The sequence below is a fragment of the Pezoporus wallicus genome, unplaced genomic scaffold (assembly GCF_028554395.1).
Source record: "Pezoporus wallicus isolate ANWC-B61680 ecotype Strahan unplaced genomic scaffold, APGP_CSIRO_Pwel_v1 contig_4816, whole genome shotgun sequence".
Taxonomy (NCBI): domain Eukaryota; kingdom Metazoa; phylum Chordata; class Aves; order Psittaciformes; family Psittacidae; genus Pezoporus; species Pezoporus wallicus.
The window spans coordinates 3,642,608-3,659,103 of record NW_026640990.1 but is presented as its reverse complement, the minus strand read 5'-3'; the positions used below and the strand labels follow the sequence as shown (position 1 = coordinate 3,659,103).

Genomic DNA, 16,496 nt, shown 5'->3' with positions numbered 1-16,496 from the left:
TCAGGTGACAAACCATAATATAGGATTTCTCTGCAAAATACTGTATAAATATCTGCTTAGTAGTGGGCTGAGGGAGGGCATTGGTTGCTTTGCAGTATCTCTATTGAAAGGCACTGGGCTTTTGTTTTGTCTAAAAAAGTTTGCTGTGGAAAATAATTGGTACATCTTTGCTTCAGCCTCTAGAAGAGCATCTACTTGCATCACTGGTGTGGTAAGACTAGGACAGGAGCTCAAGTTTTGACATGCCTCCCAACAAGTGACAAACGTATTTGTTGAATATGGTCATATGTGAGAATGTATTCAGAAAACAGGAATGGCACCTGAACTCCTGAGCTACTCTTTCCTCTTGGCTGTCATATGTCACAAATGAGACATAGTGTTAAGATGTCTGAATCAATTTCAGGTCATTTCTAGACAGTGGTTGACTTGCCTGTGTTTCTGTTCAGCAACTTATAATTTGGTGTCATGGTTTAAACAAAGTCAGCCATAAATCAAGCAGTCGCTCTCTCACTCCCCCCCCCTTTTTGGCCTCCCCCCTGCTCCTGGAGGGATGAGAAGGAGAATCAGAAAGAATGCAACTCCCACGGGTTGAGATAAGAGCAGTTTAGTAACTAAGGTATAACACAAACCTTTACTGTTACCACCAGTAATAATAATGATAAAGGAAATAACAAGGGAAGAGAATACAACACCTCAGCACCAGCTGACCGATAACTTGCCCCCCTAGACCGACCAAGCACAGACTGATACCTCCTCCAACTCCCCAGTCTCCTAGCCCTTCCAGGTAACTCCCAGTTGCATCCTGGGCATGACGTGCTGTGGTATGGAATACCTCTTTGGCTAGCTTGGGTCAGGTGTCCTGTCTCTGCTTCCTCCCGGCTTCCCCTCCTCCCTGGCAGAGCATGAGGCTCACAAAGTCCTTGGCCAGACCAAAACATCATTGTTATCAGCTCTGTTCCCAGGCCGAAAGTCAAAACGCAGCACTGCTACCAACTACCAAGGAGGAGAAAAATGACTGCTACTGCTGAACCCAGGACATTTGGTCATAGCTTTACTGTGCCTTGTAAATAAAGTAATGTACAGACTAAAAAGTGCAGGTTTACGCAGATTGCATTTGGTGACAAGTTCAGCTCCTAACCTCTCAAGTAATTCTTTTGTAACGTTTAAGTTCGGGGAATGGGATTCATGTGGACAACCATGAGATGCGCACAGAGCTCTCACCCTCCCTTGTGTTATGGCACAGACTGGAAGAGTTTAACAGGGCAGATCAGCAGAGGTTAATTCTCTGTAGCCCACAGTTTGGGGCAAACTATTTGGAGGTGAACAGCCAAATTTCATACTTGCAGTCCAGGGCAGACAGATTGATCTGTGGTTCCCGGTACCATTTGTGCATGAATTATGGGAAAGATAGGAGGCTGAGAGACTGAGAAGAGGGTAAGCTTTTCTTTCCTTACTTTTTCTTTCTAAGTCAGTGTATAAGACTATTTTTTTTTTCTCCTCTAAGAAATCTGCAAATGAAAATGTTTTATTTTTGATAAAAAATAGTTACTGTGTTGGTACTTCTCACTTCTCTTTTCATAGTTTTTCAGTGATGACTAAACTGATGGAGTTCTGAACAAGTGTGGTTTTAGTTAAGCTCTAGAAACCCATACAAGGGTTGCTCTTAGACACTGTATTAAATTAGCTGTGCATGTTCTGACTTTATGCATCAACATTTGACAAAAATCAAACATTTTTAAAGAAAAAAATAAACCCATTAAGAATTATTAGTGAACTGCTTGAATCCAACTAGACAGAAGTATTCTACCTAGAGAAAATGACTTCTTTAAGCTGCACTGTTGAAAATATGCTAGCTTACAAATAAATTAGTACAAAGGTAACATCAGGTTCTAATTTATTTGTGTCCCCCAGTCTCATCTGCCCATCTGTCCTATCTGTTTAGCCTCTATCATTGAAGATATGAATGTCTTCCAAACATTGAGCATGCCAGAATTTCTGCTTCTGTTTTAGAGTGAAGGCTTATATACACAACATCTGCAAATTAGAGCTGGCAAGAGGACAGAATGAATTAAAATGTAAATCTGGCTGTGGCTGATATAAATATAAATCAAAGTATAAATCTTATACTTGTCTGAGGTATTTGTATATGAAAACCCATTCATACAATTCTGTTAATAAATGAAAACTTTTTTTTTAAGTCAAAGCTTTTATCACATTCTGCAGGGAAAATGGGTACACAAATATACCTCTTTTTCATTTCATGTTCATTCTAGTTTTAATTTCAATCCAAGTTCTTATCAGTCAGTGCTGTAATTATTTGTAGTTGTTTCAAACTCAACTGTAGGGAAAAGAATATTCTAAACCCCACAGTATAAGTCAACTGCCAGAAGATCAAAATCGGCACATATGAAAAAAGTCAGTTTCCATATAATTTGCATTACTTTTATCATGTTTTCACACAAGTATTGCATGCATACTTATGCAACCAACTGATCATTTGCACTTGCAGCAGTCCAGTTTAATGAATATGTAAACAAAAGGGAAATTCAGATTTTGTTTTCCTGTTTGTTCCATATGTTTCTGTCTGTGTATTTATTTCATGAACATTGAATCCTAACTGTCTGGGGTGCTAAGGTTAAAGAGCAGTCACTGGGCTTGATTCCACAGCTAGAATTACCAGATGGCAACCCAAAAACAAAATAAAAGAAATGTAGGTTGCATAATATAGTTTCTGCATAATGTAATTTTTCTGTAATGTATTTTTTTCCCAGAAAATGAGATGACCACCTCCTGAAAGTAAACCAGTGAAATGTTTTACAGTTTTATTTTGCCGTAAGCCAAAATGTATTTGGGTAACAGCTTGGATATGTGTACATTGGCATATTTATTATTTACAGAGCCTCTACAGCTTTGATTCATCAGATGAAACTCCTGAAGGTGTATTGTATGGTTTATCAAAATGACTGCTGCATTAATTGCTATCATTTTATCATACTTTTGAATATGAAATAACTTCAGAATTATTGAAAAGTGTACAGTGCACAAGTGAAGAAGTGAGGAAGTGGGGATAGTGGAAATTTACAAGTTCATCAGCACACAGAAGTAAACATTTTCTGACAAATTATCTTGAAATTTTCTCACAGATAGAGGACAGAGACGCTTGACAAGCCTACAGCAAGCAATCAAATGCTCCCTACAGTATGGAATCAATTTAGTATGTCATTGGTTACTGCCTGATTCCCCAAGTGATAGTACATTTGTTTCCTCTCTCATGCTTCTCCCACCTAAGGCTGTAGGTAGGGATTCACATCAAGGTCTTTAGCAACACCCTGGGGAAAGCAACTGGATTTTCTACAGTTAAGAGGAGGGTAATAAATAATAATAAAACTCATTAAATCTCTTTTTCATTAGTGGCAATGTCAGATAAACCTGCTTAGAGACTTGAGAAATGATACATGGATAATTTATTGTATGTGTAGTTTTAGATGAGACGTAAGTGTAATTTTGAAATGTGGTACCTCTATAGGTTCACCAAATGATAGAATGGAATAGCAGATGAATCACAGAACCATATAATGGGTAGTTTCAGGGTGTCTTTTCAGCTGATTTCACAGCCTTTCCAGTTAGTGCTGGCTACACTGTGGATATGAACATCGTTTGCTGCAAAAGCTGACTGGGAGCTTTGTAGTAAGTGTTGAAATTCAAAAGCACAGGACACTGTGGTAAGGGTTGAAATTCAAAAGCTTTCTTTGGGGATGTGCTTGGAGAATAAGTTTCATTCGGTTTCTATTCTCCTGCTTACTTGCTGTTTCACTTTGGCATATGACTATTTCTAAAAATGAACTAGTAACAAGATTCATTTGGCTACTCCGTGTTACAGATGCAAACAGTAATTAAGGTTTTAAAGATGTTTTTAAATAACGAGGATTCATTCTGATGGTATATAAGGAGCAATGTTTGCCCTGTATTGAAGAGTGGGCTAATAAAGAAGGAAGTGTAAACTTTCCTCTCTTTTATAAATTTCAAATCCCTATTGATTTAAAAATGCAAAATGCTCTTTGCCAGAAGATGACTGTTCCTCAAAATCTCCTTAAAAGCATTGCTGTTCCTGGCCATAGCTGCATTTGCTTTTGAGAGAGGAGTCGGCTACTTTTTTATTCTGCTTGAAATTCACTGCTCAAAACTATAATGCTATTTAGCAATGAACTGCAGAACACCTGCAAGCAGGGTGCAGGCACCTGATAGCGGGATGACTCAGCCCTCCACCCCTTCAATCTGGCATTGTTTTATTTGCCTTATGTTTAACTAAGAAATGATCGCTGGAGTTTAGACAAATGCACTTGCGTAACACTTATTTACTACATGATATATTTAAAGTTTTAAGATGCATTTACATATCATCGTGATTTGCTTAGACCTATACTGTGATTGTGCTTTGGTAAATTTTAAAATTATGGAATGCAAGGCAATTGAGAAAGAACACACAGAAATTATTTAAAGGCTGACTTTTTAAAAAGAGAGCTATTAAACAGATTAGTCACAGCCATGAGTCACTCGAATTGAGTCATGCTTACTTCTTGGTGGCTGTAGGTTATCTGGTTTTGCTGTTTCTCCACACAGCTATGAATAATACTGTATTAAGAACTGTTACTGCTTTGGAGAATGGCTTTTTCCTACTCTGCATGATGCCCTGTCTGAATGCATTTTTGGGTTGGGTAGTTTATAATGTCATTATTTGGCTCATTCTTTCAAGACACTTGAATGGCTTTTGCATAAAACAAGCAATGAAATATGTGTCAAGTGTTGAATCCAGTAAAGACACAAACAAGTAAGGGATCTCACTATCAATGCATGATTTGCACCATTTCTGTGGGGTTTAGTAGGAGATATTAATGGTCGTCTTGGTTTATATTAGCCCTTTTGCCATGTGAGGTGCCTGAGACAGTAGCATTGGAGTACTTAAACAGAATGAAGATGATGTGAGGAACAGAAAAAACAAGGGAGGAGACACGTAACACAAATATGTCCTGAGGTGGTAACTGATTTGATGGCTTAATAACTGTTGAAGCTGGGTTTGGATGTGCTGGGTTTTTTTCCTTCTATATTTATGGTGAGCATGCATCAACACAGCTGTAGTGTTAGGAGTAGTCCCAGAGACTCTATGAGCATCATTCTAGGAACAAAATTGGTATAACATGTATTGGCCAAATGTTTGCATCTTGATGGCTACTTAAAATAAGTCTGAAACTGTGTAGGTGCTTAAATGTGGGTTTGAGAGCCTGGATTTGGGTTAGAAAATGTAGGCTGTATTTCTTCAGGCATCAGCAAAGAGAAGGAAGTTACTGTAGCTCTGAATATTCCTGAGTATGCCCACGTTTAGACTGCAGTATTCATTGCTCTTTCTAAAAGCTACTGTCAGCATTTTTGTTAATATAAAGGCAAGATGTTGGTTTTTTGTAATCTTTACAGAAAGAACAAAAGAAGATACTGCACTCACGCTATCAAGAATTATTTCATAGAATCATAGAATCATAGAATCGTTAGGGTTGGAAAGGACCGTAAGATCATCTAGTTCCAACCCCCCTGCCATGGGCAGGGACACCTTATGCTAAACCATATCGCCCAAGGCTTCGTCCAACCTGGTCTTGAACACTGTCAGGGATGGAGCAATCACAACCTCCCTGGGCAACCTATTCCAGTGCCTCACCACCCTAACAGGAAATAATTTCCTTCTCATATCCAACCTAAACTTCCCCTGTTTAAGTTTTAACCCATTACCCCTTGTCCTATCACTACAGTTTCTAATGAAGAGTCTTTCTCCAGCATCCCTATAGGCCCCCTTCAGATACTGGAAGGCTGCTACGAGGTCTCCATGCAGCCTTCTCTTCTCCAGGCTATTTCTATTTTTTCTCCCAGCTCTGCTTTTGAGAATTTTTCTGGTGACTTTAATTCTCTCTAAAAATTGATAGCTCACCTAGAAAAACAGCTTTCTTCTGTGACTGGCATCTTGCTGATTGATGTTGCATGACTGCTAAATGAAAAATATTATTAGAATAAAAAAAATCTTTCGTATTTTTACTTCTCTGCTGAATAATGTAAAATTTTCTCTATTTTATCAAAGAGGTCAGGGGACAAACAACTTGAATTAGAAAATGTGATGATGTCATGAAGAGCCCTCAATGTGCTTTGCAACAAAGGATTTCAATGTCTCAAAAGGGAAAAGTAATTTTCATTGCCCTTTTGTAACAAAACTATTGCAATAGATGTCAAAGTGGTAAAGCTGTTTCCTGCAGAAATGTCTTTCCCATATGCTTCTGTTTCTCTTCAGCAGATCTATACAGGAAATACTTGAGTCACAAACAATTTTCAATGGGACCAAATTTATGTGAGCTGAGGTCATATGTTCAGTGTCATCAGTTGTTAAACTGGCCAAGGTCATCCCAGAGAAAATCTTGGCTTTTAAATTATTTTTGAGCCTTAAAAGCTGTTGGTAACCTAGGATGAGAACATATTCCAACAAATAACTACAACAACAACAAAAAAGAACATGGAATGTGTTTTTGTCCTGGGTTCAGCAGTAGCAGTCAATTTTTCTCCTTCTTGGTGGCTGGTGCAGTGCTGTGTTTTGACTTTCAGCCTGAGAACAGTGTTGATAACACCGATGTTTTCGGTTGTTGCTAAGTGATGTTTACCCTGACCAAGGACTTTGTGAGCCTCATGCTCTGCCAGGGAGGAGGGGAAGCCGGGAGGAAGCAGAGACGGGACCCCTGACCCAAACTAGCCAAAGAGGTATTCCATACCACAGCACATCATGCCCGGGGTGGGGGGTAACTGGGAGTTACCCAGAAGAACACAGGCTTCTGGGTCAGACTCATTTTTTGGTGGGTGGTATTGTATTCTCTTCCCTTGTTATTTTCTCTTATCATTGTTGTCGGTGGTAGCGGTGGTGATTTGTGTTGTACATTGTTTGCTGTACTGCTCTTGTCCCAACCCGTGGGAGTTGCATTCTTTCTATCCTCCTCCCCATCCCTCCGGGAGCGGGGGGGGGTGGGGGGGTGGGGGGGTGGGGATGGGGAAGGAAAGAAAGAAAGAAAGAGGGAGTAAAAAGGGGGGGAATGGGTGAATGAGCTGGCTGGCTGGGTTTAAACCACGACAGTTTTATAACTGGAGGACTGACTGCTGTCCTCTCTGTGTGCTTCAGCCATTTACACAACTAATTCCAGAGACCTCTGTGAGACATTCTAAGTCAGGATGAAGAGAGGTCTTTTGCAAAATCTCATTGGGTGAGATTTGTCCTGGCCCTTGGTAGAGGACCTCCCCTTACGAGTTAAAAAGCCTGGTCCCATGAAAATCGTGGGCTGCTGTAAGGACCTTTGTGTGGACCATGGATGGTAGATCACCTGTGGTCTGGCTATATCAGAACTCAGCTCTTGGTAAGAGGGGCAAGAAACCCTGTTACCTAAGCAATGGAGATGTTCTTGTGGTTCTGGTACAGGGCATTTCTGCAAACATGCTTTAGCTCTTTGCTTTCTCAGGATATTTCTTGCACAGCAAAGGAACCAAGCCAGTTCACAAGATAAAATTGCACATGTGCACGTGGCACAGCAGGAGAGTAAAATGCCAAGAGAACAGATGGTGTGCAGTTATGTAGGTATTTCCTTATCTTGATGATAAAGAAATTAGGTCCTTTGTTCTCTGTGTTTTGGTGACTGCCACACATTTCTCTCTTTCCCAAACAACCATTATGCAAAAGAAAATGCTTTTAAGTAATAAGAAGGTAAATTTGAACATAAGACATCTCTGTACCATTTATTTGTATTTTCTGTGGGGTTCTCTTATGCCATGAAGCTGAATCTTATGTAATAGTATTGTGTTATTTAATGTGTGGAGTGCTTTGTCCTTACCTGGCTGGTTTACTGTGTTGAAAGACACAATCTGCTGAGAATGTCTCTGTCTTTCCCTCAATCTAAAAGAAAAAAAAAATAAATATATTTTGGTTGTTGGGAAAGACAAAACAACAAAATGTGTTGAGTTAATTGTTTTCTCAAACTTCAAAAGAACAAACTTCTATCTGTGCATTGTCCTTCTGGTACATTAAAATAGTAGGTGGTAGGACATTAGCACAGATCATGAGCCTGGGTAGAAATAGAAGCCAGATAGAGGAGAACTACTTGCTATGAGAAGAAATTAAAACAGCAAGGTAGATGCTGAGCAGGAGCTGACCACTGACTGTTGATGCCAGTATTCAGTGGCTTTTTCATGGCATTTCAGTGAGATACAAGTGCAGGGGAATGTATCATAACTGACGAGACTTTTCTGATGTCAAAGTATCATGATATTGAAGAAGTTAATGATCTGAATCAGTGGGTTTCAAATGTCATTGACTATTCATTATAGTGAATAGAAATTCAGGAAAACTCAGAAAAAAAGTTATGTGATTCATTACCATGCCTTTTTTTTTTTTTTTTTTGGAATTGAGAATGAGCAACTGCATCATCATAAACCCCTACAAAAATAGGTGAGCTAATGCTTAGAAATAAAGGGACCTCCCCCAGCTGCCTATCACAATTGTGTTTTACCTTGTGATTGTTTGCTTATATTGCTGTATTTATTCTGGAGTTTGTTCATGTCTTCCTATTATTTCCTCCAATATCAGTTTCATTATTTTTACCCATCACATTCTTTTCTATCTTTTCTCCCTGTCCAGAATTGCTCGCCGTGTGGACAGCTTTTCCTCTCTATGAGAGGTAAGATGGCTGGTAATAAATATTATGCTGAGAAGACATTCAGAAATAAGTCAACTAAATGTACTTCTTGATAGGCTTTTACCATGGCTTGCAGAGGGCTCCAGAACTTGTATGTGTCTTGGTTTTATATTTATGTGGTGCATGAAGCAAGTTCAGAAAAAAAAAATGTAAATAAACACATTTTATCAATTTTGACTTAATGACATGAACTTTTCTTCTGACCCTGCTAGCTCCTGTGTGGTGGTTTAAACCGAGTCAGGCAATTCGTTCACTCACTTCCCCCCACTTCTTTCCCTCCCCCTACTACCAGAGGGACGGAGAAGAGAATCAAAAAGAATGCAACTCCCATGGGTTGAGATAAGAGCAGTTTAGTAACTAAGGTATAACACAAATCACTGCTGCTACCACCAATAATAATAATGATAAAGGAAATAACAAGGGAAGAGAATACATCATCTCACCACCAGCCAACTGATAACTTGCCCCCCCCAGCCCGACCAAGCACCGACCGATACCTCCTCCAACCCCGCAGTCTCCCAGCCCTTCCGGCTAACTCCCAGTTACATCCTGGGCACGACATGCTGTGGTATGGAATACCCCTTTGGTCAGTTTGGGTCAGGTGTCCTGTCTCTGCTTCCTCCTGGCTTCCCCTCCTCCCTGGCAGAGCATGAGGCTCACAAAGTCCTTGGCCAAACCAAAACATTGTTGTTATCAGCTCTGTTCTCAGGCCGAAAGTCAAAACAGTGCACTGCATCAGCTACCAAGAAGGAGAAAAATGACTGCTACTGCTGAACCCAGGACACCCTGAAATTAATAAACACTTGACAAAGGAGTAGCAAGATTCATATATGTAAAGATACCGACTACAGTGAATGGGGTTAAAAAACTCTCAGTGGGATCTCCTGTCTTGTACAGTTGTATCTGATATGTGCAAATGGAGATTCCTTGTTTTTTCAGACACAATAAGCAATTTTATTTTTAGTTTTTCAGATATTTTTAATATTCAGAGTCATGCAGTGTAAAGCTAAATTCACTCCTAAATATCTATGTGTCACTGCCCGTATTTTCTTTTGTTTCCAAATGAGAACTAGTTCTGCTAATTTATTATTGTCTTGGGCAACATATTTTAGTATGTGGTGTCCCTGTCCATGGCAGAGGAGTTGGAACTAGATGATCTTAAGGACCTTTCCAACCCTAACTATTCTATGATTCTATGATTATGTGTTAAAGTACAGTTTGTCCTTTTGTAGCTATTTTTTTTATTTATTACTATTCTCTTTCTGAATTTAAGTCATCATTCTTGGTGTCACGCAAGCAGTAGTGGCTATTCAGAATTCTCTGAATATGATCTAAATTCATAAATAGAAAAATAGCTTGTGTTGAAGTTAAGTAACATATAATGGTGTAGTTTTACGTATCATATCTTTGATTAGTTTTTATGTTAATACTTCATAATCTGCCTGTGCTGTTTTGATTTTCCTGCCTTTCAACAAAAATAGAAAGTAGGAAGCAAGCTATGAAAAAGAAATATGCAAGGTCTGGCTATATACCAAGAAAGTATTCAGGCACGTCATATCAAAAGAACAACCCTACTGGGCTATAGATACTGTGGACAGTGTCTTTGGGTGGTGTAAACTAGCATAGCTTTGCATGGACCCCAGTACAGCTGCCCAGCCCTCTGAGCATGTTGGTGTTTTCTGCTTGTAATCAGAGAGTAAAAATACACACACACACACACACACACACACACACACACACACACACACACACACACGTTTGTAAACTAGAAAGAGGCTTAGAGGGTATTCATTGTGCATCTGTTTTTAATGTTACCTGAACTGTCCCTCAGGCATCAATAGGACTAATCACTGGTTGTCATGTGGTGCACAGAAAATGCTTGGGGAGAAGGCTAGGTGCCTTTTTAAAACACATAGTTGCTGACAATGGAGCTCTTTGATAATGCTAATTAAAGAGGTGTGGCCTACACATCACTGAGAATAAACTCTAATATTAAGCAGCAATTGCTGTAAATTGGCTTTGATATGTGACTTCTACACTGGTATAGGTTTTGGTTTATAGCACTGTGGCTTCTCTGCTGCTGGGAAGGTGAAGTTATAGGTGACAGAAGGTAGTATGTACTACTGTGCTAGTTACATGGAGGATAGCGAGCAAGATTTGCACAGCACCTCCTAAGTAATTATACTGCTGCAGACAGATGTGGAAAAAGGCCAATACTGAAGTTTTCTCCGGTTTATGGCCCTGTGAATTGATGTTTGAAAGAAAGAAACATTTTAGACATGCGTGCATGCATATGTGCGTGCATGTATGTGCACGCAAGGTATACAATTAGATTTCCATGTGGTAAGGAAGAGTTCTGCAAAGGGAAATCTGAGTAAAAAGCATATTTTCTTGTTTGTTTCCTTTTGCTTTCAGAAAACAAGTAAATTACTCAGCATAATTCATATTGCTCTACATGACAACAGCTGTCTTCCCAAGACACAGCCAGGAATTGTACATAACTTGCATGTCTTTCTTCTGTCTGGGCTTAACAAGAGCCAGACTTTTTGGCTCCACTCATCTAAAGACCCAAGAGAAAGATATAATGTTTTCTGAATGTACGAGCAGCTCTCTGCTTGTTTTTCCGTTTACTTTCAAATATTCAACTTTTTGAAAATGTGGTTTAGCTCAAATTCACCTTTCCATTTAATTTTGTATTGGAAAATGCTATGAAAGCTTAATTTGGAAGTTTTGTTCATAATTTACTTGCTTATGGCCTCTATCTATATGATTACATTCGGTTTGTGCAGCAAGATCTGCAGTTTTAGAAAGAAAAGGAAACTCTTGATTGTTAGAAAGTGAAATCTGTTCCTGGTTGAGCTGCCTAGTTCTCTGTGGTTGTCTTCAGATGAAAAAACACAAAGTGTGAAACTTCCTAATTCTGGATTTCCTTAATTTTGATGTTCACAAGATGTTAATTCCTCTTAAGAACTTTCCTGTATGCAATACTAATTAATATTGTTATTGTTTTCCATTGTTAAAATAATTAGACTAGGAAAAGGAGGAACATGACCCTGCAGCATTCCTGCACTATTAACTTGAACAAAAAAAGAATGAACAACATTTAAAAAAAAACACCACAAACAGAACAAAGCCGCTCCATTGCTAACGTTATCTAAACACATTCTCCACACATGCTCTGCTCCAGGGAAGGAGTGTTATTTTTTTACAATATCCTTGCATTTATTTGCCTTTCTTTCTACTATCACATGCAAAAGGAACATGGTGATCTTGCAGACACATCAGGCATGTAAATTAATTCACAGAGGTCATTCTTGCAACCGATGTTTTCTTAAGTAAGAAGACATTTAAAGATCAAGGCTTCTTAAATAAGAGTGTTTATTTCTAGGTGTAGTGATCTGTTGAAGCATTCTGGGCACCTCAATAAAATTAGGAGTGCATACATGTGTATGTCTATTTTTCCCTATCTTGTAATGGTCAGAGGAAAAACTGGTTTTGAATTAGTGCTATGTTGAGTCTAGCTGGACTTTGGTGTAAACCTCCTGGAAATAGTTTTGTCATCTGTGGCAATATTAAATTGTCTGCAGTGGATGACTGCAGTTGATCAAGTTTTACTGCCTATAATAGTTCAGTCATTAGCCTCAGTTTGACTAGTACAGTTGGGTTTATCATGCAGCCTAGTGCATGCTGAATAATGATTTTTGGACATCTTTATAGAGATTTTCAACAGAGCTGATGGGACTTCATAAAGCAGCTTGGTCTTTAGTAACAGAATTGTAGGCACAGTTCTGTATTTCCAGCTTAGCACACTTCCTCAAGTCAGCAGAACTATATGAAGCAGGCTTGTGCTAATTAATCAGGGCACCACCAGCGTAGCCTTCCAGCACGGAGCTTAGTTTGTGCTCCCTGCACCAGTGATTACCATGTTCTTGGGCAGTTTCCTCACTGGCAGGGTTAGTGCTTGCTCAGGTGTGTGCACCTGAGCTGCAGAAGTGTAACCCAAATGATAGGACTGAAGTGGTTCACAGATCAGAATTTCCAATCTGCACAAAATAATTCCATAATACTTTCCCTTTTAAGAGAGCAGGGAGGCTGATGAGCGACTGTGCTTTTTGAGCTATAGGGTAGATGTACCTCCCTCAGTGCAAACTTGGGTGTACTATGGGAGTGTGTATGAGATTCATGGGCCCACTGCTTAGAAGGCCTGAGTAAGGAAGTATGTGCAGTTTGATTGCTCATTGAAATATCTTCTGAAAATATAACTTTGAAGGTCTGTGCACTTGCACAAAGCTTTAGCAATCCAACATATATGTGCGTTATGGAATTGCCCTGAGTTGTTTATGACAACTGTTACTGCACCTATGCTCAGCTGGAGTTTTTCCTGCATGAGCGTGTCTGTGCATTTTAAGATACACAGCAAGATCAGCTGAATGCTTTTTCCCCTGGGTCCATTCACTCAGATGATGTCCTAATTAGGTCACTGAGAAAATCAAAGATACAGAAACTGTACTGAGTTCTCACCAACCGGCCTCTACATGTAATTGCTGTATTTTAGTTTCATTTGTCTTAAGATATTTTCTGATGTCTCTGAGAATGTTAGCCATAAAAAGGCAGACTGCATGTCAAGAAAGCAAGTGAGCGAACACATGAATATTTTGAGCTGCAGTGTAGCATTCAGTATTTGTCACTACAGGAAAGAGGCATGTGACTTCTCTCTCACATGGCAGCTCCCTGGTTTATGCCTTACTGATTGGAAAATAGCAGAAGTATCTGCAGAATCACTTCTGAAGAAACGGCAAGGCACTGGAGCGATCCAGACAGCTACCATTTTGCTGCAGAATGATCCCCACTCAGCCCATAAGAAAGCCCTGCGTACTGGAAGGGAATGGACTTGCTGAAGGCAAAACAATCCCTCAGTTTGTTTTCTGCTTAAATAGAAGTGTTCTGCCACAAGCATGACCTCAGAAGTAGCAGTGTGACCTGACAGGCAAGCATATTTAATCTGCTCTTTGGTGGAGTTGAATGTATTTTATCCATGAAAGCACATGCTGTGTCTGCATACAGGTAGGAGTGAGTGCATCTCCTTGTTGGTACAATTTGAGGGGGAGCACTTCAGGTATTGCTACTTGGCAAGAACACACATACTTCAAGGCAAACAGATTTGCTCAATGCTTTAATGCATCTCTGAGCTCAGCTGGTTCTGGCAGGGATGACTTGACTTCATCCAGCGAGTCAGTAGGAGGGGAGATCATTCCAACTTTCCCTTTATTTAGGTAGTGGAACATGAGTAACTTCTTCCCAGAGCTGTGAGAGTTGCCTTGGGCTCCTTGTCATGCACAGCGTGTCATACCGCATCTCTTGTGTCCCTCCACAACATCTTGTGCAGATCCCTTGTATGGCCTAACCATAATGCAAAATGTAATTGCCTCTGATGCAGCAATTTCAGCACAAGCTCTTTGGGCTCTGTGGAATAACAAATAATAATAAAGAAAATAGTCTTGCAATAAATGCTAATCATACCCTGTAGGATTGCACTGAGCTTGTCATTAGATAGTGGATATTAAGTACAGAAATACTAACTTTTCCAGAGCCTCAGAGAGTTTAGAACTCTTTTTGAATATGTATTACTCCCTCTAAACATACAGTTTATTTCCTAATAGAAATTCTTCATTATTTCATCTTTATGGCTGAAAGGCCTCATCATTTACCTGAGTCAGAAATGCCCCTAAGAAAACACAGAGAAAATTTACAGAGATGAGCAAATTCTGGAAATTGAGGCAAAGGTTCTGTTCTGCAGGTGAAACCAAGCTGCCACTGTTTCTGCAGTGGTGCGGGGTGTGTGTTTGTGACCATTTAGACAACTATAGCTTGGCAACCTTTACTGTTCCTCCTTTTTTTCTGACCTTTTGATCTTGATTATTGCACTGTCTCCTATTCTCCTGAAGCTAGAACTACTGCCTGCTTCTGTCTCACTTACCTCTCTCTTTTGCAGTATTCTGCAACTAGACCATATCGTCTCTGTAATGCATTCATTGCTTGGCATGTGCTTATAGTGCCAACTAATGCTGTTCTGAACTTATGAACATCATTTATGTCGAGCATGTGTCTCTACTATGTGCAAAACTGAGCTGGAGGCTGATTCCTATTTTAATCTTTCTCCTGTCTTAGCAGTAATTTTCTTGATGACACAAACCAAAGGATAGAATTTTGATGCCAACCTATTGTCAGCTGTAAATAGGAAATATATTAGTCAAATTTTCAGAAGAAGAGCAATGTGTTCCTGAATTCTGATATCCCCAAAATATATGTAGATATTTGCTTTGGAGCTCTCCAAGATTTTTGTTGTCAGCTGAGAACTGTCATGTGATATTTATGTTGGCTTGATCAACATTTAGCAAAAGAGGGTAAGAACAAAACTGGGTATAAAATTGGAAGGTTTTTTAGCAGAAAAATTGTCTTTCGATGATACAACAAAGCAGCAGTATGTTGAAGTGTGATGTTTTACAGTACTACATGTTTACAAGAGCATTTTGTGTTAGCTTCCTTTCCTGTGGGGTATATGTAGGGAAGAGTGGATAAACGCACAATCTCTTTACGCTCTGCTCTAACCAAGCTATGATGTTTATCAATGTGATTTTGTGATTAAAAATTTGTGATTCCTCCATTACACACCTGAAATGATAGCTGTAATCCTAGCCTAAGCATTAAAAAAAAAGCCAAGCACTTAAGTATTCTGGAATATATTTATTTAAAATAATATCGGGTTTTTTTAGTGGTCATCTACTTTTTTAGCATGTAAATTGTGGTTTTGATTGCCACAACAGCTAGAAGTGTATCTTTTGTTCAGGTGCTCTACTGCAAATATTAAAACAAACAAACAAAAAATCATATTTGTATGCTCAGACCCAAAAACCTGGAAATAGGAGGAGAAAAAGAATGGAAATTTTAGGTCTAAGGTAGGATTAATATGCTAACCATTAAATTTAGCTTTTCACCCTTCTCTCACGAAACCTGCTGATCTCTAGGGCAGAAATCCCTATACGCTCTCTGTGATACTCCAAACCCCAGGTAATTTGTGCTACTGTATAAATTGTGGTATATATGCAAATACGGCAAAGAAAAGAGCTAAATAGTATGTGCAAGCAGGTAGGAAGGCTGGGAAGAGATGAAGATAAGATACACTGTTAGCGCTGCTGGTGAAGGAAGGGAAATTGTCACAGCTGTGGCTCCTGGCTGCTGCTGCCTGTTATGAGTGTCAACACCAGGCAGTGGCACAAGCTGCTGCAGGGAGGACGCTGCACTCCTCTGTACCCTTGCTCTGCTTGGTGCTGTTGTCATTGTCACAAACAGCAAAGCTCATCAGATGATGTCTCCACTGCCTTCTCCTTCCCCACCCAAGCAAAAAAAAATAAATCTGTAGCAATGAGATATTATCTTTTCTTTTCTTTCTTTCTTTTTTCTCTTTTTTTTTTTTCCTTTTTTTTTCTTCCTGCTGCTATACCTGCTGCTATAAAATTTCAGGATGATCTAACAGTGAATTTATTTACTGTATTTGAGAGGTGGTGTTTAAGGGGGGATTCCACAGCTGCCTCTAAACCTTCAGTTTAAGGTATCCTGAGTTGACCCCTACTGAATGTATTTCATAAGGTCTGAAATATTTTGTGACAGGAGCACGTCAGCCTATGCCTTTCACAGGAATGGTTTCACCTATTGCTTGCTGCTAGCTTAATA

General features: G+C 39.4%; 1 protein-coding gene across 1 annotated transcript in view; it reads left to right on the top strand.

The window, feature by feature from the left end:
- The window catches only part of FAM13C (family with sequence similarity 13 member C), a 127,392-nt gene that overhangs the window by 56,336 nt on the left and 54,560 nt on the right, over positions 1–16,496 (top strand).